General features: G+C 44.9%; 5 long non-coding RNA genes across 5 annotated transcripts in view; 2 read left to right on the forward strand and 3 right to left on the reverse strand.

The window, feature by feature from the left end:
* LOC310833508 overlaps window positions 1-27,294 on the forward strand; it is a 121,790-nt gene that overhangs the window by 20,876 nt on the left and 73,620 nt on the right. The gene's annotated exons all lie outside the window — the stretch shown is intronic.
* LOC310833578 lies at window positions 5,016-6,232 on the reverse strand. Its single transcript, XR_014558811.1, has 3 exons — window positions 6,187-6,232; window positions 5,166-5,309; window positions 5,016-5,099 (listed from the first exon to the last, which is right to left on the reverse strand). It is a non-coding gene; the product is annotated as an uncharacterized lncRNA (long non-coding RNA).
* On the reverse strand, window positions 12,718-14,228 carry LOC310833538. The gene is made up of 2 exons (XR_014558764.1): window positions 14,152-14,228; window positions 12,718-13,251 (listed from the first exon to the last, which is right to left on the reverse strand). It is a non-coding gene; the product is annotated as an uncharacterized lncRNA (long non-coding RNA).
* Window positions 15,354-27,294, forward strand: part of LOC310833515 — a 42,596-nt gene continuing 30,655 nt past the window's right edge. The window contains exons 1-2 of the long non-coding RNA XR_014558736.1: window positions 15,354-15,450; window positions 16,261-16,518. This is a non-coding gene — a long non-coding RNA (uncharacterized lncRNA). The remainder of the gene's footprint in view (window positions 15,451-16,260; window positions 16,519-27,294) is intronic.
* LOC310833584 lies at window positions 20,074-21,545 on the reverse strand. The gene is made up of 2 exons (XR_014558817.1): window positions 21,507-21,545; window positions 20,074-20,625 (listed from the first exon to the last, which is right to left on the reverse strand). It is a non-coding gene; the product is annotated as an uncharacterized lncRNA (long non-coding RNA).

Below are 27,294 nucleotides of genomic sequence, written 5' to 3' on the forward strand. Positions count from 1 at the left end.
AGTTGTCTTCTCTTTATCACCTTGGTGGTCCAGGGAGTCACTCTCCTTTCATCTCCTTGAATAACTCCTCTGTGAATACAAAACCTTTCCCTGTGGCAATTAATAAAAATTCTAAAGCATGGTACATAGCCTTGTTGTGTTCATTTGCCCTGAGATGCAGAATGTGGCAAAGATCCCCAAACAGGTGATCTGCTTTGCATTCTCCAAGAATCTCCAACTGAAGAGCTCCCAGCCTAGAAAAGATCACTGACTGAGCTCCTGGGGAGCATATCTCCATCTCACATACAATATTGGGAAGGGGGGCACATCTTATTGGGAGAGCACATGCATGGCACTCTGTCAGGGCTGGTTCAGCTGTGGTTCAGCACTGAGACTCAGAGTGGATCAGTAAAGTTAATTCTCAATTCGAGATATGAAACACAAACAAGAGGTCTCCACTGGCAGGACTAGCCTGTGCAAAAAAACCAATGCAATTCTGGGCTGCATCAATAGGAGTATAGCATCTAGATCAAGGGAAGTAATAGTGCCACTGTATTCTGCTCTGGTCAGACCTCACCTGGAGTACTGTGTCCAGTTCTGGGCACCACAGTTCAAGAAGGACACTGACAAACTGGAACGTGTCCAGAGGAGGGCAACCAAAATGGCCAAAGGCCTGGAAACGATGCCTGATGAGGAACGGCTAAGGGAGCTGGGCATGTTTAGCCTGGAGAAGAGGAGGTTAAGGGGTGATATGATAGCCATGTTCAAATATATAAAAGGTTGTCACATAGAGGAGGGAGAAAGGTTGTTTTCTGCTGCTCCAGAGAAGCGGACACGGAGCAATGGATCCAAACTACAAGAAAGAGGATTCCACCTAAACATTAGGAAGAACTTCCTGACAGTAAGAGCTGTTCGACAGTGGAATTTGCTGTTTAGGAGTGTGGTGGAGTCTCCTTCTTTGGAGGTCTTTAAGCAGAGGCTTGACAACCATATGTCAGGAGTGCTCTGATGGTGTTTCCTGCTTGGCAGGGGGTTGGACTCGATGGCCCTTGTGGTCTCTTCCAACTCTAGGATTCTATGATTCTAGCCTGATGAAACAGTTGCCAGAACTGAGGATCTGAGCCTCTTATGCCTCTTCCCCAGCCAGCTGCCTTCCCGACAGTCACAAACGCCTTTGAGGAGAAGTTCTCTGTGCCTTTCCTTCTGCTGCATGTAACACCCTCCTCATTCTTGGAGACAGGGGAGGAGGAGAGGGGAAAATAGTGGAACTGGCAGGTTGCTGTGGATCTGTGACAGCCTCAGCCTCCTCCTCCTCCTCAGCTGCTTTACTCTAACTTAAAACTGATGCTTGCTCAGCCTCCAGCCTGTCTGGTCCCCTTCTTTCTCTGAACTGTCTTGTATCCCACCATCATTGTCCTGGCTCAGAGGCTTCCACCTCTGATGTTCCCCTGATGGTGGTGGTGGTGGTGGGGTGTTTCCCACTGACTGTAGCCTTGCACCATTCCTCCTCATCTAGCCAGGCCCTGATACACACGTAACATCCAAGGAGGATTACAAGCCGTTATCTCTCCTTGAGCAAATGGATGTAATGAGGATGGGGAGAAGCAATTCCCTTTGTGGTGGTATTTGCAAACCTCATTGATTGGATGCCTATGAAAGGGAAGAGATTATACTCTGCAGTGAATCATTTTGAGTGCTACAGGACCACCTCTCCTGGTCTGCCCCACAGAGGACCTTAAGGTCCATGAATAATCATAGTTTGGAGGTTCCGGGCCCTAGGGCAGTCAGATTATCCTCCACGAGGGCTAGGGCCTTCTCAGTAATGGCTCTGACCTGGTGGAACGCTATGTCCCATGAGACCAGGGCTCTGCAGGATTTAACCTCCTTCCGCAGGGCCTGTAAGACAGAGCTACAGTATCCAGCTGGCTTTCAATTTGAACCTAGCCTGACCTTTTATTCCCCTTCCTTCCTTCCCTCCCCCTCCCTTTTTTCCACTCTGGGATCCCACAGCTAATTCTCCCCTGGTCTCCCCACTGGCCCAAATAGGACTAATTTAGCCAGCCAGCCCTGGTGATCATCTAATGTTTATTGGAATGATTTCCCCCTAAATTGATTTTTGAATTCTGAATTTATTGTTATTCCCGTTTTATACTGTATTTTATGCTGTTTTTTGTTGCATCAATTCAGTGTTTTAAATTTGTTGTTAGCCCCCCTGAGCCCTGTTTTCTGAACCGGGAAGGGCAGGGTATAAATAAAAATTTATTATCATCATTATTTATTAGTTGTGGATCCAGGCTAATGTATTTTTATAACACTGAAGATAGCAACTGATCTGACCACCCCTCCTCCTCCAAGATCTCCTCTCTTAGCTCATGGGTTTCTTCACCCATATATATGAATTCTGCTTCCCACTAGGAAGTGAACTATACTCTAAGTTCATCAACACTGGGGTGCTAAATGAATCCATACCTCAGTGGGATATCCTAGCTTTCTTTGCAGCAAGTATGAGACCCTTGGCAAAAGACGAGCTTTTGATAGACCTCCTTGGGACCTTGACTCACTCTGTCCATCACAGCTGTGAGTCTGGGATTGTCCTTTGATTCACTAATTTCTCAATTATTTGCATAAGTGCTGTCATACAGCTAACCTTGTTGCCTAGTATGAGAAACCAAATATGGCTTTCTCTGAGTGAGTGAAGAACTACCAGGTGGTGGACCTTCTTATGCAGTTCTGCGACTGCTCCCCCTAGTAGTGAGCCATTACTCAAGAATGCTCATGTCTCCATTAAAACACGGCATTGGCTTCCACTACTACACCATCTGGTGTATGATCCTTGGCTGGGCATGCAACCTTCATTAGAGCTGCTTCTTTGTAGCTAACCTGGTAATTCTCACCCCCTAGCCACTGATTTCTTTAGATGCCTCCAACTTTTCTTTCTTGTTGGTATTGTTTGTATTTGTGCCTTCCATATTTCAGCTTTAAGCAACTCCCATCCCTCCTGGACTATCTTCTCTTTGAGTTTTTCTGACCATGGCATCTCACTCAGCAGTTACTTAAGCTTTTTGAAATCAGCACTCTTAAATCCAGAGCCCATATCCATATACATCCAGATTTCCCATGTCTCTGTATCAAGAAACCCAAGAGGACATGACCACTTCCTTCCAAGGTCCCCAGTACTTCTAATTCAGTGATGAATTCCTGCCAATTGGTAAGGACCAGGTCCAACATAGATGATCCCCTTATTACTTCTTTCTCCTTCTGGGCAATGAAATGATCAGTGAAGCGACGGAGACATTTGTTGGGAATTATATTCTTGGGAGTGTGTGAGTTTCAACAGGTATCCTAAAGCCTCCTCTCATCCCAATTTAAGGGAAAGATACACCGAACTATAAGAGATGCTTTTCCATTTTATTTGTTGCCATGCAAGCAGGTAGATTCTACAACAGCAGAAGGTTTAGAAATGTAGCAGAGATAGAAAAGAGATAGAAAAGAGAAAGAGTCACAGACATTTCAAATGCCTTCCTTGTTAGAGATGGCTACTGGGCGAATGGCCGAGTGAATCAGGAAGATGAGTGCAAGGAGTCAGCCAGCAGCCTTGAAGCCAGAGCTCCTGGTGGTGGAATTATTTCTTGGGCTGTGTGCTGTAGACTCTCTGTTTACATTCAGAGCTTTCCTTGGGGTTCTTCAGCATTTGCATTGCTTAGGATAGCAGCATTTGCAGCCACAGCAGGAAGACCCGCAGCACCCGGAACCACAGCAGGGGGAAGAGCAGCAGCATTGCTTGCAACAACAGGGGGAGCAGCAACACTGCTTGCAACAGCCACAGCCGCAGCTGCAGCCGCAGCCGCAGCAGGGGGAACAGCAGCACTGCTTGCAGCAACAAGCGGAGCAGCCACACTGGCAACAGCAGGACATCTTGAGGAAGAGAAGGAAGCTTCAGCTGCAGGAAATCAAGGGATCACCAGTTAACAAATAGCTAAATCGTCAGATGTGTTAAAAACAATTTTTACTGGTTCTTTGCATTAGGAGATGCCTATTTCGCATTGTTTTCCGCCTACGCGTGACACAGCTGAATTAATTTCCCTATATTCAACTAAGATTCGCTTGCTGTATAAAGCATGGGAGAAACATCTGCCTGATGAATGCTGAAATGGACCAAGGTCATTCGGAGCTTTTGCTTGCCTGACCTTCAGCCTGCAACTGTTGGCTACTGGTGTATACCCTTCCTTCATGATTTCTCATTTCCTCCATTTAGCAGATATGCCCTTCTGAAATTTCATCTATGAGCCACTGAATTCTTTAGAGGACTCCAACTTTTCTTTCTTGTTGGAATATTCTGCAGTTGTCTGGAACTTGTTGGTATTCTCTGTCTTTGTGCCTTCAATATTTTGCCTTTAAGAAACTCCCATCCCTCTTGGACTCCCTTCTCTTTGAGTTCTTCTGACCATGGGATCTCACCCATTTTCAAATACATCCAGATTTCCCATGTCTCTGTATCATGAAACCCAAGAAGACATGATCAGTTCATTCCCAGGTCCCCAGTACTTGTAATTCAATGATGAATTCCTGCCAGTTGGTAAGGACCAGTTCCAATATAGATAATCTCCTTGCTGCTTCCTTCACCTTCTGGGCAATGAAATGATTAGTGAAGGAAAGTGAGGAATTTGTTGGGAATTATATTCTTGGGAGTATGAGAGTTTCAACAGTTATCCAGAAGTCTCCTGTCACCCCAATTTAAGGGAAAGATACACCAAACTATAAGAGATGCTTTATCATTTTATTTGTTGCCATTGGAGCAGGTAGATTCTACAATAGCACAAGGTTCAGAAATGTAGCAGAGATAGAAAAGAGCGAGAAAAGAGAGTCACACACATTTCAAATGTCTTCCTTGTTAGAGAATGGCCGAGTGAATCAGGAAGATGAGTGCAAGAAGTCAACCAGCAGCCTTGACGCCAGAGCTCCGGATGGTGGAATTATTCATTGGACTGTATGCTGTAGACTCTCCGTTTGCATTCAGAGCTCCCCTTGGGGTTCTTCAGCATTTGCAGCCACAGCAGGAAGACCCACAGCACCCGGAACCACAGCAGGGGGAAGAGCAGCAGCAGGGGGAGCAGCAACAGCTGGGGGAACAGCAGCAGCAAGGGTTGCAGCAACACTGCTTGCAACAACAGGGGGAGCAGCAACACTGCTTGCAACAACAGGGGGAGCAGCAACACTGTTTGCAACAGCCGCAGCCACAGCAGGGGGAACAGCAGCACTGCTTGCAGCAGCAAGGTGAGCAGCCACACTTGCAACAGCAGGACATCTTGAGGAAGAGAAGGAAGCTTGAGCTGCAGGAAATCAAGGGATCACAAGTTAACTAAGTGATACATTGTCAGATGTGTTGAAGACACATCTTACTGGTGCTTTGCCTATTTCACATCCTTTCCTCCTACTCGTGACACAGCTGAAATAATTTCCCTATATTCAACTAAGATTTGCTTGCTGTATAAAGCAGGGGAGAAACATCTGCCTGATGAATGCTGAAATGGACCAATTTGTCCAACCAAGAATTCAATAGTGATTCTGCCTTCATTGTAAATCCAGGACCATTTTGCTTTCTGTGTTAAGGAGAATTCAGAGTTTTCCTCAAGTATAAAATAAATAAGAACGTAGAGGAAATCCAGATTCTATCATAGCTGGATGCATATTACACATGGGCTGGTTATATCTATGTCTTGCATTTTTTATGCTGCTGACATAAATTATTATATATATCCATGTCTCTAAAATGCATGGAATATTCTTCAGTTGATATGAGAAAAAGTTGATATCTCCAGGGAAGTCATTACTTAATAGTTCCGCTGAGAACTCCGGTTAACAGCCCAAAGACAGCTTAAATGGTCAGTCCTCAGAACTAAAAATTGCAAATCCATGAAACAGATATGGTGAAGAGATAATTTGATGGCGCCATCTACTTTGGCCTTTGCCGTGCCAATGAACCTATAAAAAGTCTGTTATAGAAAACACTTTAGCTTCATGAAATAAAATATGCCAGTTGAGATGCTGAAATCTGAAACACCAAAAAAAATCCAGTTTTGAGACTGATAGCTCCTGTGCACGTTCCGTTCAGAATGATTTTTCAAGACCAGAGCCACTGGAGTATCTGCTTAGAATTTTTGTTACCCTCCAATGAAAAAAATAAGAAGAATGATTAAATAACCTTACCTTTGTTGACTATAGGAATTGGTGTGTGGATATTGGATCCAGAGAGTGACTGAAGAACTCCAGGATTGTGGTCCTTTTATATGTCTCTGTGAACCCTTCCGCAAGCCATGAGGCGCTAATCATGAATGAGAAGCTCTACATTAAACCTTGACCTTGGCCTCCACCACACGTTATTAGCCGGTGCGTGATCTGTGACTGTATTCACAACGCCTATTATTTATCTATATAAATACAGAAGAAATTAAAACTGAATTCTGGAAACTCTGTAATTCTCAAGCCAAATGAAGGGGCAGTTATGGGATTAGTTTTAAAACAATTAGGCTATGATGAACGGAAATGATGAGAGCTTCTCATTGAGATCCTGCACTGGTTTTTTTAGCCAGGAAAAATGCACCAGATCTTCTGACTCTACCTCCTGCCTTAAGCTCAAAACACCTGACGTTTATACAGTGGTACTTCGGATTAAGTACTTAATTCATTCCTGAGGTCCGTTCTTAACCTGAAACTGTTCTTAACCTGAAACACCACTTTAGCTAATGGGGTCTCCTGTTGCCGCTGCGACGCCAGAGAACAATTTCTGTTCTCATCCTGAAGCAAAGCTCTTAACCTGAAGCACTATTTCTGGGGTGGCGGAGTCTGTAACCTGAAGCGCCTGTAACCTGAAGCGTACATAACCTGAGGTACCACTGTATTCACGGGTCTTGGAATTTGATCCTCATAACACATATTTATCAGCAATGAGCAGAAGTCAATAGCATGTGCCATCTTTTGTTTTTTAAAAGTAGCTGAGCAGGACAGTGAATGATAGAAGGTGCACTTGTTTTTATTTAATATGTAGCTTTAACAAATGTTCATTACAGTAAAAAATAATTGATAGACAAACACTTGGACTCCACAGCCTAATTTTCACCTGACATCTGAACCATGCAAAAGCAATTGGCTTGCATCCTGCTGAGTTCTACTTAGAGTAGGCAAACCTAAGTTAGCCATGTCTACGGACTTTAATGGGCCTGCTCTTAGTGTGACTAGCAGTGGTTTCAATCCAGTGTCCTTAAAATATCTATCATCCTAAATCATTGCCTTATTAACATCACTTTGTGCATGCTGCAAGGTTGTACTAAGAAAGAATGGGCCTAAATCTTGTGTCCACAGCTAAACAATCTGAAAGCTAAAACCAGATCTTTCAGAGAAGCCCATATGATGCCTGTTCAGCCAAACATACTTGATTTCAAGCAATCCCATAAATGCTCGCTTTGGACAGAAGGGAGAATTAGAGTGTTACTACTGCAGAATAGCCTTCATCACCTGACTTCAGAAAGGAAGAATGTGGACACAGTCAAGTATCACGCAGCAGATGATTGTGTAGTAGAGGCCCATATTAAGGTTTAATGAAGACCTTGTCATCATTGCGTGGTTCATAATTGCTTGCGGAAGGATTCACAGAGGTGTATATAAAGGCCCCGTATTCAGGAGTTCTTCACTCACTCACTGGATCCAACATCCACACCAATTCTGACAACTGAAAAAAGGTAAGTTCACTCCAATTATCTCTTCATTCTTTCAGTTCCAGGAAAGGTATGGTCTTGAGGATGTAGTCTAGCAGCTCTGGTTTTTCAGTGCAACTTGCTCACTCTTTATCTTACTCTTGGTGACAAATCTTGGCCTCCTGCCACATGGGGAGTTGTGCATGGACAAAAGCGTGATTTCATAGATGCTAATTCAAATTCAGAATTTACTTCTATCTTGGAAATGAGGGATTCAAGATCTCAAAATGGTCTCCTGGATACAAAACATGTCTTTACTCATTCACAGAGAAGCTAGGATCTTGCCTTCAAGCCTCAATTCTCTCAGCATTTTAGGACTAGAAATTTGCCTACTATCGTCTTCCACAGGATCTAAAATGGGGGGCGGGACAGGGGTTTTTCTTACCAAGCACACATTTCATATTGATCTACAACTATAATGGTTGAGTATAATTCACCTGTCAAACATGTGTGTTCATGAGGAAACCAGCACGGCCTGCGGCTCCCGATGGAGAATGATGTGGTTCCTGAACAATCTGTTGTGCAATTCCTGAAATGGCACAGCACACCTGACCTGAGCAAGAATCAAGGATCAATGCTCTAGACAAGCAGAAGAGGAGAGATGCATAGGCAAGACAACAATGCATCCCATTTTGCTAACCAAAATGTACTTTTAGGAGAACATGATGTGAAAATTATGTCTTTTCTGATCTCCTGAATGCAGAGCATCTGTCTACAGTGTTTTAATATCCCTGAGGATGTTGTTTGCTTAATGGGAAATCCCTTGAATCCTTTCAGCTCCGCCTTCCCTCTCCACCGCTAAGATGTCCTGCTGCTCCAACTGTTGCTGCTCTCCCTCCTGCTGCAAGTGCTGCTGCTGCCCCTGCTGCTGCTGCTGCAGTCCTTCCTGTTGCTGCACTCCTTGCTGCTGCTGCTGCTCTTCCCCCTGCTGCTGCAACTCTTGCGGCTGTGGTTCCTGTGGCTGTGGATCTTGCGGCTGTGGTTCCTGTGGCTGTGGATCTTGCGGCTGTGGTTCCTGTGGCTGTGGATCTTGCGGCTGTGGTTCCTGTTGCTGCTATCCTAAGCAAGGCTGCTGCTGAAGAAGTTCAGTGAAGGGTTGAGAGCTGCTGCGTCCTCCATGCTGGTGGCCTCCTTGGATTCATCTGTTCCTTTGTCTTAAGTTTATTCCTGCCTCCTTCTACAACCCTGGATTCTTCTCATCTCCTTCTTACTTTGCTTTGTTTTCCTTCAAGGAGGCATGCCAGTTGTCTTCTCTTTTATCACCTTGGTTGTCCAGGGAGTCACTCTCCTTTCACCTCCTTGAATAACTCCTCTGTGAAAATAAAACGTTTCCCGGAGGCAATTAATAAAAATTCTAAAGCATGGTACAGAGACTTGTTGTGTTCATTTGCCCTGAGATGCAGAATGTGGCAAAGATCCCCAAACAGGTGATCGGCTTTGCATTCTCCAAGAATCTCCAGCTGAAGAGCTCCCAGCCTAGAAAAGATCACTGACTGAGCTCCTGGGGAGCATATCTCCATCTCACATACAATATTGGAAAGGGGGGCACATCTCATTGGGAGAGCACATGCATGGCACTCTGTCAGGGCTGGTCCAGCTGCGGTTCAGCACTGAGACTCAGAGAGGATCAGTAAAGTTAATTCTCAATTCGAGATATGAAACACAAACAAGAGGTCTCCACTGGCAGGACTAGCCTGTGCAAAAAAACCAATGCAATTCTGGGCTGCATCAATAGGAGTATAGCATCTAGATCAAGGGAAGTAATAGTGCCACTGTATTCTGCTCTGGTCAGACCTCACCTGGAGTACTGTGTCCAGTTCTGGGCACCACAGTTCAAGAAGGACACTGACAAACTGGAACGTGTCCAGAGGAGGGCAACCAAAATGGTCAAAGGCCTGGAAACGATGCCTTATGAGGAACGGCTAAGGGAGCTGGGCATGTTTAGCCTGGAGAAGAGGAGGTTAAGGGGTGATATGATAGCCATGTTCAAATATATAAAAGGATGTCACATAGAGGAGGGAGAAAGGTTGTTTTCTGCTGCTCCAGAGAAGTGGACACGGAGCAATGGTTCCAAACTACAAGAAAAAAAGATTCCACCTAAACATTAAGAAGAACCTTCTGACAGTAAGAGCTGTTTGACAGTGGAATTTGCTGTCAAGGAGTGTGGTGGAGTCTCCTTCTTTGGAGGTCTTTAAGCAGAGGCTTGAGGGACGCGGGTGGCGCTGTGGGTAAAAGCCTCAGCGCCTAGGGCTTGCTGATCGAAAGGTCGGTGGTTCAAATCCCCACGGCGGGGTGCGCTCCCGCTGCTCGGTCCCAGTGCCTGCCAACCTAGCAGTTCGAAAGCACCCCCGGGTGCAAGTAGATAAATAGGGACCACTTACCGGCGGGAAGGTAAACGGCGTTTCTGTGTGCTGCGCTGGCTCGCCAGATGCAGCTTTGTCACGCTGGCCACGTGACCCGGAAGTGTCTCTGGACAGCGCTGGCCCCCGGCCTCTGGAGTGAGATGGGTGCACAACCCTAGAGTCTGGCAAGACTGGCCCATACGGGCAGGGATACCTTTACCTTTCCCTTTAAGCAGAGGCTTGACAACCATATGTCAGGAGTGCTCTGATGGTGTTTCCTGCTTGGCAGGGGGTTGGACTCGATGGCCCTTGTGGTCTCTTCCAACTCTAGGATTCTATGATTCTAGCCTGATGAAACAGTTGCCAGAACTGAGGATCTGAGCCTCTTATGCCTCTTCCCCAGCCAGCTGCCTTCCCGACAGTCACAAACGCTTTTGAGGAGAGGTTCTCTGTGCCTTTCCTTCTGCTGCATGTAACACCCTCCTCATTCTTGGAGACAGGGGAGGAGGAGAGGGGAAAATAGTGGAACTGGCAGGTTGCTGTGGATCTGTCACAGCCTCAGCCTCCTCTTCCTCCTCAGCTGCTTTACTCTAACTTAAAACTGTGGCTTGCTCAGCCTCCAGCCTGTCTGGTCCCCTTCTTTCTCTGAACTGTCTTGTATCCCACCATCATTGTCCTGTCTCAGAGGCTTCCACCTCTGATGTTCCCCTGATGGTGGTGGTGGTGGTGGGGTGTTTCCCACTGACTGTAGCCTTGCACCATTCCTCCTCATCTAGCCAGGCCCTGATACACATGTAACATCCAAGGAGGATTACAAGCCGTTAACTCTCCTTGAGCAAATGGATGTAATGAGGATGGGGAGAAGCAATTCCCTTTGTGGTGGTATTTGCAAACCTCATTGATTGGATGCCTATGAAAGGGAAGAGATTATACTCTGAAGTGCATCATTTTGAGTGCTACAGGACCACCTCTCCTGGTCTGCCCCACAGAGGACCTTAAGGTCCATGAATAATCATAGTTTGGAGGTTCCGGGCCCTAGGGCAGTCAGATTATCCTCCACGAGGGCTAGGGCCTTCTCAGTAATGGCTCTGACCTGGTGGAACGCTATGTCCCATGAGACCAGGCCTCTGCAGGATTTAACCTCCTTCCGCACGGCCTGTAAGACAGAGCTACAGTATCCAGCTGGCTTTCAATTTGAACCTAGCCTGACCTTTTATTCCCCTTCCTTCCTTCCCTCCCCCTCCCTTTTTTCCACTCTGGGATCCCACAGCTAATTCTCCCCTGGTCTCCCCACTGGCCCAAATAGGACTAATTTAGCCAGCCAGCCCTGGTGATCATCTAATGTTTATTGGAATGATTTCCCCCCTAAATTGATTTTTGAATTCTGAATTTATTGTTATTCCCGTTTTATACTGTATTTTATGCTGTTTTTTGTTGCATCAATTCAGTGTTTTAAATTTGTTGTTAGCCCCCCTGAGCCCTGTTTTCTGAACCGGGAAGGGCAGGGTATAAATAAAAATTTATTATCATCATTATTTATTAGTTGTGGATCCAGGCTAATGTATTTTTATAACACTGAAGATAGCAACTCATCTGACCACCCCTCCTCCTCCAAGATCTCCTCTCTTAGCTCATGGATTTCTTCACCCATATATATGAATTCTGCTTCCCACTAGGAAGTGAACTATACTCTAAGTTCATCAACACTGGGGTGCTAAATGAATCCATACCTCAGTGGGATATCCTAGCTTTCTTTGCAGCAATCACAAGACCCTTGGCAAAAGACGAGCTTTTGATAGACCTCCTTGGGACCTTGACTCACTCTGTCCATCACAGCTGTGAGTCTGGGATTGTCCTTTGATTCACTAATATCTCAGTTATTTGCATAAGTGCTGTCATACAGCTAACCTTGTTGCCTAGTATGAGAAACCAAATATGGCTTTCTCTGAGTGAGTGAAGAACTACCAGGTGGTGGACCTTCTTATGCAGCTCTGCGACTGCTCCCCCTAGTAGTGAGCCATTACTCAAGAATGCTCATGTCTCCATTAAAACACGGCATTGGCTTCCACTACTACACCATCTGGTGTATGATCCTTGGCTGTGCATACACCCTTCATTAGAGCTGCTTCTTTGTAGCTAACCTGGTAATTCTCATCCCCTAGCCACTGATTTCTTTAGATGCCTCCAACTTTTCTTTCTTGTTGGTATTGTTTGCATTTGTGCCTTCCATATTTCAGCTTTAAGCAACTCCCATCCCTCCTGGACTATCTTCTCTTTGAGTTTTTCTGATCACTCAGCAGTTACTTAAGCTTTTTGAAATCAGCACTCTTAAATCCAGAGCCCATATCCATATACATCCATATTTCCCATGTCTCTGTATCAAGAAACCCAAGAGGACATGATCAGTTCCTTCCAAGGTCCCCAGTACTTCTAATTCAATGATGAATTCCTGCCAATTGGTAAGGACCAGGTCCAACATAGATGATCCCCTTATTACTTCTTTCTCCTTCTGGGCAATGAAATGATCAGTGAAGAAACGGAGACATTTGTTGGGAATTATATTCTTGGGAGTGTGTGAGTTTCAACAGGTATCCTAAAGCCTCCTCTCATCCCAATTTAAGGGAAAGATACACCGAACTATAAGAGATGCTTTTCCATTTTATTTGTTGCCATGCAAGCAGGTAGATTCTACAACAGCAGAAGGTTTAGAAATGTAGCAGAGATAGAAAAGAGATAGAAAAGAGAAAGAGTCACAGACATTTCAAATGCCTTCCTTGTTAGAGATGGCTACTGGGCGAATGGCCGAGTGAATCAGGAAGATGAGTGCAAGGAGTCAGCCAGCAGCCTTGAAGCCAGAGCTCCTGGTGGTGGAATTTTTTCTTGGGCTGTGTGCTGTAGACTCTCTGTTTACATTCAGAGCTTTCCTTGGGGTTCTTCAGCATTTGCATTGCTTAGGATAGCAGCATTTGCAGCCACAGCAGGAAGACCCGCAGCACCCGGAACCACAGCAGGGGGAAGAGCAGCAGCATTGCTTGCAACAACAGGGGGAGCAGCAACACTGCTTGCAACAGCCACAGCCGCAGCTGCAGCAGGGGGAACAGCAGCACTGCTTGCAGCAGCAAGGGGAGCAGCCACACTGGCAACAGCAGGACATCTTGAGGAAGAGAAGGAAGCTTGAGCTGCAGGAAATCAAGGGATCACCAGTTAACAAATAGCTAAATTGTCAGATGTGTTAAAAACAAATTTTACTGGTGCTTTGCATTAGGAGATGTCTATTTCGCATTGTTTTCCTCCTACGCGTGACACAGCTGAAATAATTTCCCTATATTCAACAAAGATTTGCTTGCTGTATAAAGCATGGGAGAAACATCTGCCTGATGAATGCTGGAATGGACCAATTTGTCCAACCAAGAATTCAATAGTGATTCTGCCTTCATTGTAAATCCAGGACCATTTTGCTTTCTGCGTTAAGAGGAATTCAGAGTTTTCCTCGGGTATAAAATAAATAAGAGCCTAGAGGAAATCCAGATTCTATCATTGCTGGATGCATATTACACATGGGCTGGTTATATCTACGTGTTACATTTTTTATGCTGCTGACATCAATTATTATATATATCTATGTCTCTAAAATGCATGGAATATTATTCAGCTGATATGAGAAAAAGTTGATATCTCCAGGGAAGTCATTACTTAATAGTTCCCCTGAGAACTCCAGTTAACAGCCCAAAGACAGCTTAAATGGTCAGTCCTCAGAACTAAAAATTGCAAATCCATGAAACAGATATGGTGAAGAGATAATTTGATGATACCATCTACTTTGGCCTTTGCCGTGCCAATGAACCTATAAAAAGTCCGTTATAGAAAACACTTTAGCTTTATGAAATAAAATATGCCAGTTGAGATGCTGAAATCTGAAACACTAAAAAAAATCCAGTTTTGAGACTGTTCGCTCCTGTGCACGTTCTGTTCAGAATGATTTTTCAAGACCAGAGCCACTGGAGTATCTGCTTATAATTTTCGTTTTCCTCCAATGAAGAAAACAAGAAGAATGATTAATTATTTGTAAACAAGCTTACCTTTGTTGACTATAGGAATTGGTGTGTGGATATTGGATCCAGAGAGTGAATGAAGAACTCCAGGATTGTGGTCCTTTTATATGGCTCTGTGAACCCTTCCACAAGCCATGAGGCTCTAATCATGAATGAGAAGCTCTCCATTAAACCTTGACGTTGGCCTCCACCACACATGATTAGCTGCTGCGTGATCTGTGACTGTATTAACAACCCCTTTTATTTATCTATATAAATACAGTAGAAATTAAAACTGAATTCTGGAAACTCTATAATTCTCAAGCCAGATGAAGGGGCAATTATGGGATTGGTTTTAAAACAATTATGCTATGATGAACGAAGATAATGAGAGCTTCTCATTGAGATCCTGCACTATTTTTTTAGCCAGGAAAAATTCTCCAGATCTTCTGACTGTACTTCCTGCCTCAAGCTCAAAGCACCTGACGATTGTATTCCCACGTCTTGGAATTTGATCCTCATAATACATATTTATCAGCAATGAGCAGAAGTCAATAGCATGTGCCATTTATTATTTATTATTTTTTAAAAGTAGCTGAGCAGGACAGTGAATGATAGAAGTTGCACATGTTTTTATTTAATATGCAGCTTTAACAAATGTTCATTACAGTAAAAAAGAATTGCTAGACGAACACTTGGGCTCCACAGCCTAATTTTCACCTGACATCTGAACCATGCAAAAGCAATTGGCTTGCATCCAGCTGAGTTCTACTTAGAGTAGGCAAACCTAAGTTAGCCATTTCTATGGACTTTAATGGGCTTGCTCTGAGTGTGACTAGCAGTGGTTTCGATCCAGTGTCCTTAAAATATCTATCATCCTAAATCATTGCCTTATTAACATCACTTTATACATGCTGCAGGTTGTACTAAGGAAGAATGGCCTAAATGTTGTGCTTACAGGTAAACAATCTGAAAACTAAATCCCATAGGCACCAGATATTTCACAGAAGCCCATATGATGCCTGTTCATCTGAACATATTTGATTTCAAGCAATCCTATAAATGCTCGCTTTGGACAGAAGGGAGAATTAAAGTGTTACTACTGCAGAATTGCCTTCATCACCTGACTTCAGAAAGGAAGAATGTGGACACAGTCAAGGATCACGCAGCAGAGGATTGTGTAGTAGAGGCCCATATTAAGGTTTAATGAAGACCTTGTCATCATTGCGTGGTTCATAATTGCTTGCGGAAGGGTTCACAGAGGTGTATATAAAGGCCCCGCATTCAGGAGTTCTTCACTCACTCACTGGATCCAACATCCACACCAATTCTGACAACTGAAAAAAGGTAAGTTCACTCCAATTATTTCTTCATTCTTTCAGTTCCAGGAGAGGTATGGTCTTGAGGATGTAGTCTAGCAGCTCTGGTTTTTCAATGCAACTTGCTCACTATTTATCTTGCTCTTGGTGACAAATCTTGGCCTCCTGCCACATGGGGAGTTGTGCATGGACAAAAGCGTGATTTCATAGATACTAATTCAAATTCAGAATTTACTTCTATCTTGGAAATGAGGGATTCAAGATCTCAAAACGGTCTTCTGGATACAAAACATGTCTTTACTCATTCACAGAGAAGCTAGGATCTTGCCTTCAGGCTTCAATTCTCTCAGCATTTTAGGACTAGAAATTTGCCTACTATCGTCTTCCACAGGATCTAAAATGGGGGGCGGGACAGGGGGTTTTCTTACCAAGCACACATTTCATATTGATCTACAACTATAATGGTTGAATATAATTCACCTGTCAAACATGTACGTTTGTGAGGAAAGCAGCATGGCCTGCGGCTCCCGATGGAGAATGATGTGGTTCCTGAACAATATGTTGTGCAATTCCTGAAATGGCACAGCACACCTGACCTGAGCAAGAATCAAGGATCAATGCTCTCGATAAGCAGAAGAGGAGAGATGCATAGTCAAGACAACAATGCATCCCATTTTGCTAACCAAAATGCTAACCTACTTTCAGGATCACTCAGAGGGAAACATGATGTGAAAATCATGTCTTTTCTGATCTCCTGAATGCAGAGCATCTGTCTACAGTGTTTTAATCTCCCTGAGGATGTTGTTTGCTTAATGGGAAATCCCTTGAATCCTTTCAGCTCCGCCTTCCCTCTCCACCGCTAAGATGTCCTGCTGCTCCAATTGTTGCTGCTCTCCCTCCTGCTGCAAGTGCTGCTGCTGCCCCTGCTGCTGCTGCTGCAGTCCTAGCTGTTGCTGCACTCCTTGCTGCTGCTGCTCTTCCCCCTGCTGCTGCAACTCTTGCGGCTGTGGTTCCTGTGGCTGTGGATCTTGCGGCTGTGGTTCCTGTGGCTGTGGATCTTGCGGCTGTGGTTCCTGTTGCTGCTATCCTAAGCAAGGCTGCTGCTGAAGAAGTTCAGTGAAGGGTTGAGAGCTGCTGCCTCCTCCGTGCTGGTGGCCTCCTTGGATTCATCTGTTCCTTTGTCTTAAGCTTATTCCTGCCTCCTTCTACAACCCTGGATTCTTCTCATCTCCTTCTTATTTAGCTTTGTTTTCCTTCAAGGAGGCATGCCAGTTGTCTTCTCTTTATCACCTTGGTGGTCCAGCGAGTTGCTCTCTTTTCACCTCCTTGAATAACTCCTCTGTGAAAAGAAAACCTTTCCCGGTAGCAATTAATAAAAATTCCAAAGCATGGTACAGAGCCTTGTTGTGTTCATTTGCCCTGAGATGCAGAATGTGTCACAGATCCCCAAAGAGGTGATCTGCTTTGCATTCTCCAAGAATCTCCAACTGAAGAGCTCCCAGCCTAGAAAAGATCACTGACTTAGCTCCTGGGGAGCATATCTCCATCTCACATACAATATTGGAAAGGGGGGCACATCTCATTGGGAGAGCACATGCATGGCACTCTGTCAGGGCTGGTTCAGCTGTGGTTCAGCACTGAGACTCAGAGAGGATCAGTAAAGTTAATTCTCAATTCGAGATATGAAACACAAACAAGAGGTCTGCACTGGCAGGACTAGCCTGTGCAAAAAACCCAATGCAATTCTGGGCTGCATCAATAGGAGTATAGCATCTAGATCAAGGGAAGTAATAGTGCCACTGTATTCTGCTCTGGTCAGTCCTCACCTGGAGTACTGTGTCCAGTTCTGGGCACCACAGTTCAAGAAGGACACTGACAAACTGGAACGTGTCCAGAGGAGGGCAACCAAAATGGTCAAAGGCATGGAAACGATGCCTGATGAGGAACGGCTAAGGAAGCTGGGCATGTTTAGCCTGGAGAAGAGGAGGTTAAGGGGTGATATGATAGCCATGTTCAAATATATAAAAGGATGTCACATAGAGGAGGGAGAAAGGTTGTTTTCTGCTGCTCCAGAGAAGCGGACACGGAGCAATGGATCCAAACTACAAGAAAGAGGATTCCACCTAAACATTAGGAAGAACTTCCTGACAGTAAGAGCTGTTCGACAGTGGAATTTGCTGTCAAGGAGTGTGGTGGAGTCTCCTTCTTTGGAGGTCTTTAAGCAGAGGCTTGACAACCATATGTCAGGAGTGCTCTGATGGTGTTTCCTGCTTGGCAGGGGGCAGGGGGTTGGACTCGATGGCCCTTGTGGTCTCTTCCAACTCTAGGATTCTATGATTCTATGATTCTAGCCTGATGAAACAGTTGCCAGAACTGAGGATCTGAGCCTCTTATGCCTCTTCCCCAGCCAGCTGCCTTCCCGACAGTCACAAACGCCTTTGAGGAGACGTTTTCTGTGCCTTTCCTTCTGCTGCATGTAACACCCTCCTCTTTCTTGGAGACAGGGGAGGAGGAGAGGGGAAAATAGTGGAACTGGCAGGTTGCTGTGGATCTGTCACAGCCTCAGCCTCCTCTTCCTCCTCAGCTGCTTTACTCTAACTTAAAACTGTGGCTTGCTCAGCCTCCAGCCTGTCTGGTCCCCTTCTTTCTCTGAACTGTCTTGTATCCCACCATCATTGTCCTGGCTCAGAGGCTTCCACCTCTGATGTTCCCCTTGTGGTGGTGGTGGTGGTGGGGTGTTTCCCACTGGCTGTAGCCTTGCACCATTCCTTCTCATCTAGCCAGGCCCTGATACTCATGTAACATCTGAGGATTACAAGCCGTTATCTCTCCTTGAGCAAATGGATGTAATGAGGATGGGGAGAAGCGATTCCCTTTGTGGTGTTATTTGCAAACCTCATTGATTGGATGCCTATGAAAGGGAAGAGATTATACTCTGAAGTGCATCATTTTGAGTGCTACAGGACCGCCTCTCCTGGTCTGCCCCACAGAGGACTTTAAGGTCCATGAATAATCTTAGTTTAGAGGTCCCGGGCCCTAGGGCAGTCAGATTATCCTCCACCAGGGCCAGGGCCTTCTCGGTAATGGCTCTGACCTGGTGGAACGCTATGTCCCATGAGACCAGGGCTCTGCAGGATTTAACCTCCTTCCGCAGGGCCTGTAAGACAGAGCTACAGTATCCAGCTGGCTTTCAATTTGAACCTAGCCTGACCTTTTATTCCCCTTCCTTCCTTCCCTCCCCCTCCCTTTTTTCCACTCTGGGATCCCACAGCTAATTCTCCCCTGGTCTCCCCACTGGCCCAAATAGGACTAATTTAGCCAGCCAGCCCTGGTGATCATCTAATGTTTATTGGAATGATTTTCCCCCTAAATTGATTTTTGAATTCTGAATTTATTGTTATTCCTGTTTTATACTGTATTTTATGCTGTTTTTTGTTGCATCAATTCAGTGTTTTAAATTTGTTGTTAGCCCCCCCGAGCCCTGTTTTCTGAACCGGGAAGGGCAGGGTATAAATAAAAATTTATTATCATCATTATTTATTACTTGTGGATCCAGGCTAATGTATTTTTATAACACTGAAGATAGCAACTGGTCTGACCACCCCTCCTTCTCCAAGATCTCCTCTCTTAGCTCATGGGTTTCTTCACCCATATATATGAATTCTGCTTCCCACTAGGAAGTGAACTATACTCTAAGTTCATCAACACTGGGGTGCTAAATGAATCCATACCTCAGTGGGATATCCTAGCTTTCTTTGCAGCAATCACAAGACCCTTGGCAAAAGACGAGCTTTTGATAGACCTCCTTGGGACCTTGACTCACTCTGTCCATCACAGCTGTGAGTCTGGGATTGTCCTTTGATTCACTAATATCTCAATTATTTGCATAAGTGCTGTCATACCGCTAACCTTGTTGTCTAGTATGAGAAACAAGATTTGATATGGCATTCTCTGAGTGAGTGAAGAACTACCAGGTGGTGGACCTTCTTATGCAGCTCTGCGACTGCTCCCCCTAGTAGTGAGCCATTACTCAAGAATGCTCATGTCTCCATTAAAACACGGCATTGGCTTCCACTACTACACCATCTGGTGTATGATCCTTGGCTGTGCATACACCCTTCATTAGAGCTGCTTCTTTGTAGCTAACCTGGTAATTCTCACCCCCTAGCCACTGATTTCTTTAGATGCCTCCAACTTTTCTTTCTTGTTGGTATTGTTTGCATTTGTGCCTTCCATATTTCAGCTTTAAGCAACTCCCATCCCTCCTGGACTATCTTCTCTTTGAGTTTTTCTGATCACTCAGCAGTTACTTAAGCTTTTTGAAATCAACACTCTTAAATCCAGAGCCCATATCCATATACATCCATATTTCCCATGTCTCTGTATCAAGAAACCCAAGAGGACATGATCAGTTCCTTCCAAGGTCCCCAGTACTTCTAATTCAATGATGAATTCCTGCCAATTGGTAGGGACCAGGTCCAACATAGATGATCCCCTTATTACTTCTTTCTCCTTCTGGGCAATGAAATGATCAGTGAAGAAACGGAGACATTTGTTGGGAATTATATTCTTGGGAGTGTGTGAGTTTCAACAGGTATCCTAAAGCCTCCTCTCATCCCAATTTAAGGGAAAGATACACCGAACTATAAGAGATGCTTTTCCATTTTATTTGTTGCCATGCAAGCAGGTAGATTCTACAACAGCAGAAGGTTTAGAAATGTAGCAGAGATAGAAAAGAGATAGAAAAGAGAAAGAGTCACAGACATTTCAAATGCCTTCCTTGTTAGAGATGGCTACTGGGCGAATGGCCGAGTGAATCAGGAAGATGAGTGCAAGGAGTCAGCCAGCAGCCTTGAAGCCAGAGCTCCTGGTGGTGGAATTTTTTCTTGGGCTGTGTGCTGTAGACTCTCTGTTTACATTCAGAGCTTTCCTTGGGGTTCTTCAGCATTTGCATTGCTTAGGATAGCAGCATTTGCAACCACAGCAGGAAGACCCGCAGCACCCGGAACCACAGCAGGGGGAAGAGCAGCAGCAGGGGGAAGAGCAGCAACACTGCTTGCAACAACAGGGGGAGGAGCAACACTGCTTGCAACAGCCACAGCCACATCCGCAGCAGGGGGAACAGCAGCACTGCTTGCAGCAACAAGGGGAGCAGCCACACTGGCAACAGCAGGACATCTTGAGGAAGAGAAGGAAGCTTGAGCTGCAGGAAATGAAGGGATCTCCAGTTAACAAAGAACTAAATCATCAGATGTGTTAGAAACAAATTTTACTGGTGCTTTGCAGTAGGAGATGCCTATTTCGCATTGTTTTCCTCCTACTCGTGACACAGCTGAAATAATTTCCCTATATTCAACAAAGATTTGCTTGCTGTATAAAGCATGGGAGAAACATCTGCCTGATGAATGCTGGAATGGACCAATTTGTCCAACCAAGAATTCAATAGTGATTCTGCCTTCATTGTAAATCCAGGACCATTTTGCTTTCTGTGTTAAGGGGAATTCAGAGTTTTCCTCAAGTAAAAAATAAACAACAGCCTAGAGGAAATCCAGATTCTATCATAGCTGGATTTACACATGGGCTGTTTATATCTATGTTTTACATTTTTAATGCTGCTGACATCAATTATTATATATATCTATGTATCAAAAATGCATGAAATATTCTTCAGTTGATATGATATCTCCAGGGAAGTCACTACATAATAGTTACCCTGAGGACTCCATTTAACAGTCCAAAGATGGCTTAAATGGTCAGTCTTCAGAACTAAATATTGCAAATCCATGAAACAGATATGAAGAGATAATCCGATGGTACCATTTACTTTGGCCTTTGCCGTGCCAACAAACCTATAAAAGGTCCGTTACAGAAAATACTTTAGCTCTTTGAAATAAAATATGCCAGTTGAGATGCTGAAATCTGAAACACTAAAAAAAATCCAATTTTGAGACTGATAGCTCCTGTGCATGTTCTGTTCAGAATGATTTTGCAAGACCAGAGCCACTGGAGTACCTGCTCAGAATTTTCATTTTCCTGCAATGAAGAAAACAAGAAGAATGATTAAATGTTTGGAAACAAGCTTACCTTTGTTGACTATAGGAAATGATGTGTGGATATTGGATCCAGAGAGTGACTGAAGACCTCGAGGATTGTGGTCCTTTTATATGGCTCTGTGAAACCTTCCGCAAGCCATGAGGCACTAATCATGAATGAGAAGCTCTACATTAAACCTTGACCTTGGCCTCCACCACACATTATTAGCTGGTGCGTGATCTGTGACTGTATTCACAACCCCTATTATTTATCAATATAAGTACAGAAGAAAATAAAACTGAATTCTGGAAACTCTGTAATTCTCAAGCCAGATGAAGGGGCAGTTATGGGATTAGTTTTAAAACAATTATACTATGATGAATGGAGATAATGAGAGCTTCTCATTGAGATCCTGCACTGGTGTTTTTTTTAGCTAGGAAAAATATTCCAGATCTTCTGACTGTACTTCCTGCCTCAAGCTCAAAGCACCTGACGATTTTATTCCCAGGTCTTGGAATTTGATCTTCATAACACATATTAATCAGCAATGAGCAGAAGTCAATAGCATGTGCCATCTTTTATTTTAAAAAAGGAGCTGAGCAGGACGGTGAATGTTAGAAGTTCCACATGTTTTTATTTACTATCTAGCTTTAACAAATGTTCATTACAGTAAAAAATAATTGATAGATGAACACTTGGGCTCCACAGCCTAATTTTCACCTGACATCTGAACCATGCAAAAGCAATTGGCTTGCATGCAGCTGAGGTCTACTTAGAGTAGGCAAACCTAAGTTAGCCATGTCTATGGACTTTAATGGGCTTGCTTGGAATAAGACTTGCAGTGGTTTCTACCCAGTGACCTGAAAATATCTATCATCCTAAATCATTGTTTTATTAACATCACTTTATACATGTTGCAGGTTGTACTAAGAAAGAATGGCCTAAATGTTGTGTCCACTGCTAAACAATCTGAAAACTAAATCCCGTAGGCACCAGATCTTGGAGAGAAGCCCATATGATGCCTGTTCATCCGAACATATTTGATTTCAAGCAATCCCATAAATGCTCCCTTTGGACAGAAGGGAGAATTAAAGTGTTACTACTGCAGAATAGCCTTAATCACCTGACTTCAGAAAGGAAGAATGTGGACACAGTCAAGGATCACGCAGCAGATGATTGTGTGGTAGAGGCCCATATTAAGGTTTAATGAAGACCTTGTCATCATTGCGTGGTTCATAATTGCTTGCGGAAGGGTTCACAGAGGTGTATATAAAGGCCCCGCATTCAGGAGTTATTCACTCACTCACTGGATCCAACATCCACACCAATTCTGACAAGTGAAAAAAGGTAAGTTCACTCCAATTATCTCTTCATTCTTTCAGTTCCAGGAAAGGTATGGTCTTGAGGATGTAGTCTAGCAGCTCTGGTTTTTCAGTGCAACTTGCTCACTCTTTATCTTACTCTTGGTGACAAATCTTGGCCTACTGCCACATGGGGAGTTGTGCATGGACAGAAGCATGATTTTCTTAGATGCTAATTCAAGTTCAGAAATTACTTCTCTCTTGGAAATGAGGGATTCAAGATCTCAAAACGGTCTTCTGGATACAAAACATGTCTTTACTCATTCACAGAGAAGCTAGGATCTTGCCTTCAAGCCTCAATTCTCTCAGCATTTTAGGACTAGAAATTAGCCTACTATCGTCTTCCACAGGATCTAAAATGGGGGGCGGGACAGGGGGTTTTCTTACCAAGCACACATTTCATATTGATCTACAACTATAATGGTTGAATATAATTCACCTGTCAAACATGTACGTTTGTGAGGAAAGCAGCATGGCCTGCGGCTCCCGATGGAGAATGATGTGGTTCCTGAACAATCTGTTGTGCAATTCCTGAAATGGCACAGCACACCTGACCTGAGCAAGAATCAAGGATCAATGCTCTAGACAAGCAGAAGAGGAGAGATGCATAGGCAAGACAACAATGCATCCCATTTTGCTAGCCTAAATGTACTTTCAGGATCACTCAGAGGGAAACATGATGTGAAAATCATGTCTTTTCTGATCTCCTGAATGCAGAGCATCTGTCTACAGTGTTTTAATATCCCTGAGGATGTTGTTTGCTTAATGGGAAATCCCTTGAATCCTTTCAGCTCCGCCTTCCCTCTCCACCGCTAAGATGTCCTGCTGCTCCAATTGTTGCTGCTCTCCCTCCTGCTGCAAGTGCTGCTGCTGTCCTTGCTGTTGCTGCACTCCTTGCTGCTGCTGCTCTTCCCCCTGCTGCTGCAACTCTTGCGGCTGTGGTTCCTGTGGCTGCCGATCTTGCGGCTGTGGTTCCTGTGGATCTTGTGGCTGTGGATCTTGCGGCTGTGGTTCCTGTGGATCTTGTGGCTGTGGATCTTGCGGCTGTGGTTCCTGTTGCTGCTATCCTAAGCAAGGCTGCTGCTGAAGAAGTTCATTGAAGGGTTGAGAGCTGCTGCATCCTCCGTGCTGGTGGCCTCCTTGGATTCATCTGTTCCTTTGTCTTAAGCTTATTCCTGCCTCCTTCTACAACCCTGGATTCTTCTCATCTCCTTCTTATTTAGCTTTGTTTTCCTTCAAGGAGGCATGCCAGTTGTCTTCTCTTTATCACCTTGGTGGTCCAGCGAGTTGCTCTCTTTTCACCTCCTTGAATAACTCCTCTGTGAAAAGAAAACCTTTCCCGGTGGCAATTAATAAAAATTCCAAAGCATGGTACAGAGCCTTGTTGTGTTCATTTGCCCTGAGATGCAGAATGTGGCAAAGATCCCCAAACAGGTGATCGGCTTTGCATTCTCCAAGAATCTCCAGCTGAAGAGCTCCCAGCCTAGAAAAGATCACTGACTGAGCTCCTGGGGAGCATATCTCCATCTCACATACAATATTGGAAAGGGGGGCACATCTCATTGGGAGAGCACATGCATGGCACTCTGTCAGGGCTGGTCCAGCTGCGGTTCAGCACTGAGACTCAGAGAGGATCAGTAAAGTTAATTCTCAATTCGAGATATGAAACACAAACAAGAGGTCTCCACTGGCAGGACTAGCCTGTGCAAAAAAGCCAATGCAATTCTGGGCTGCATCAATAGGAGTATAGCATCTAGATCAAGGGAAGTAATAGTGCCACTGTATTCTGCTCTGGTCAGACCTCACCTGGAGTACTGTGTCCAGTTCTGGGCACCACAGTTCAAGAAGGACACTGACAAACTGGAACGTGTCCAGAGGAGGGCAACCAAAATGGTCAAAGGACTGGAAACAATGCCTGATGAGGAACGGCTAAGGGAGCTGGGCATGTTTAGCCTGGAGAAGAGGAGGTTAAGGGGTGATATGATAGCCATGTTCAAATATATAAAAGGATGTCACATAGAGGAGGGAGAAAGGTTGTTTTCTGCTGCTCCAGAGAAGGGGACACGGAGCAATGGTTCCAAACTACAAGAAAAAAAGATTCCACCTAAACATTAAGAAGAACCTTCTGACAGTAAGAGCTGTTTGACAGTGGAATTTGCTGCCAAGGAGTGTGGTGGAGTCTCCTTCTTTGGAGGTCTTTAAGCAGAGGCTTGAGGGACGCGGGTGGCGCTGTGGGTAAAAGCCTCAGCGCCTAGGGCTTGCTGATCGAAAGGTCGGTGGTTCAAATCCCCACGGCGGGGTGCGCTCCCGCTGCTCGGTCCCAGTGCCTGCCAACCTAGCAGTTCGAAAGCACCCCCGGGTGCAAGTAGATAAATAGGGACCACTTACCGGCGGGAAGGTAAACGGCGTTTCTGTGTGCTGCGCTGGCTCGCCAGATGCAGCTTTGTCACGCTGGCCACGTGACCCGGAAGTGTCTCTGGACAGCGCTGGCCCCCGGCCTCTGGAGTGAGATGGGTGCACAACCCTAGAGTCTGGCAAGACTGGCCCATACGGGCAGGGGTACCTTTACCTATCCCTTTAAGCAGAGGCTTGACAACCATATGTCAGGAGTGCTCTGATGGTGTTTCCTGCTTGGCAGGGGGTTGGACTCGATGGCCCTTGTGGTCTCTTCCAACTCTAGGATTCTATGATTCTAGCCTGATGAAACAGTTGCCAGAACTGAGGATCTGAGCCTCTTATGCCTCTTCCCCAGCCAGCTGCCTTCCCGACAGTCACAAACGCCTTTGAGGAGAGGTTCTCTGTGCCTTTCCTTCTGCTGCATGTAACACCCTCCTCATTCTTGGAGACAGGGGAGGAGGAGAGGGGAAAATAGTGGAACTGGCAGGTTGCTGTGGATCTGTCACAGCCTCAGCCTCCTCCTCCTCCTCAGCTGCTTTACTCTAACTTAAAACTGTGGCTTGCTCAGCCTCCAGCCTGTCTGGTCCCCTTCTTTCTCTGAACTGTCTTGTATCCCACCATCATTGTCCTGTCTCAGAGGCTTCCACCTCTGATGTTCCCCTGATGGTGGTGGTGGTGGTGGGGTGTTTCCCACTGGCTGTAGCCTTGCACCATTCCTCCTCATCTAGCCAGGCCCTGATACTCATGTAACATCTGAGGATTACAAGCCGTTATCTCTCCTTGAGCAAATGGATGTAATGAGGATGGGGAGAAGCGATTCCCTTTGTGGTGGTATTTGCAAACCTCATTGATTGGATGCCTATGAAAGGGAAGAGATTATACTCTGAAGTGCATCATTTTGAGTGCTACAGGACCGCCTCTCCTGGTCTGCCCCACAGAGGACTTTAAGGTCCATGAATAATCTTAGTTTAGAGGTCCCGGGCCCTAGGGCAGTCAGATTATCCTCCACCAGGGCCAGGGCCTTCTCAGTAATGGCTCTGACCTGGTGGAACGCTATGTCCCATGAGACCAGGGCTCTGCAGGATTTAACCTCCTTCCGCACGGCCTGTAAGACAGAGCTACAGTATCCAGCTGGCTTTCAATTTGAACCTAGCCTGACCTTTTATTCCCCTACCTTCCCTCCCCCTCCCTTTTTTCCACTCTGAGATCCCACAGCTAATTCTCCCCTGGTCTCCCCACTGGCCCAAATAGGACTAATTTAGCCAGCCAGCCCTGGTGATCATCTAATGTTTATTGGAATGATTTTCCCCTAAATTGATTTTTGAATTCTGAATTTATTGTTATTCCCGTTTTATACTGTATTTTATGCTGTTTTTTGTTGCATCAATTCAGTGTTTTAAATTTGTTGTTAGCCCCCCTGAGCCCTGTTTTCTGAACCGGGAAGGGCAGGGTATAAATAAAAATTTATTATCATCATTATTTATTACTTGTGGATCCAGGCTAATGTATTTTTATAACACTGAAGATAGCAACTCATCTGACCACCCCTCCTCCTCCAAGATCTCCTCTCTTAGCTCATGGGTTTCTTCACCCATATATATGAATTCTGCTTCCCACTAGGAAGTGAACTATACTCTAAGTTCATCAACGCTGGGGTGCTAAATGAATCCATACCTCAGTGGGATATCCTAGCTTTCTTTGCAGCAATCACAAGACCCTTGGCAAAAGACGAGCTTTTGATAGACCTCCTTGGGACCTTGACTCACTCTGTCCATCACAGCTGTGAGTCTGGGATTGTCCTTTGATTCACTAATATCTCAATTATTTGCATAAGTGCTGTCATAACCTTGTTGTCTAGTATGAGAAACCAGATACAATATGGCATTCTCTGAGTGAGTGAAGAACTACCAGGTGGTGGACCTTCTTCTGCAGCTCTGCGACTGCTCCCCCTAGTAGTGAGCCATTACTCAAGAATGCTCATGTCTCCATTAAAACACGGCATTGGCTTCCACTACTACACCATCTGGTGTATGATCCTTGGCTGTGCATGCAACCTTCATTAGAGCTGCTTCTTTGTAGCT

This window comes from Podarcis gaigeae, assembly GCF_964106915.1.
Source record: "Podarcis gaigeae genome assembly, chromosome: 16".
Lineage (NCBI taxonomy): Eukaryota > Metazoa > Chordata > Lepidosauria > Squamata > Lacertidae > Podarcis > Podarcis gaigeae.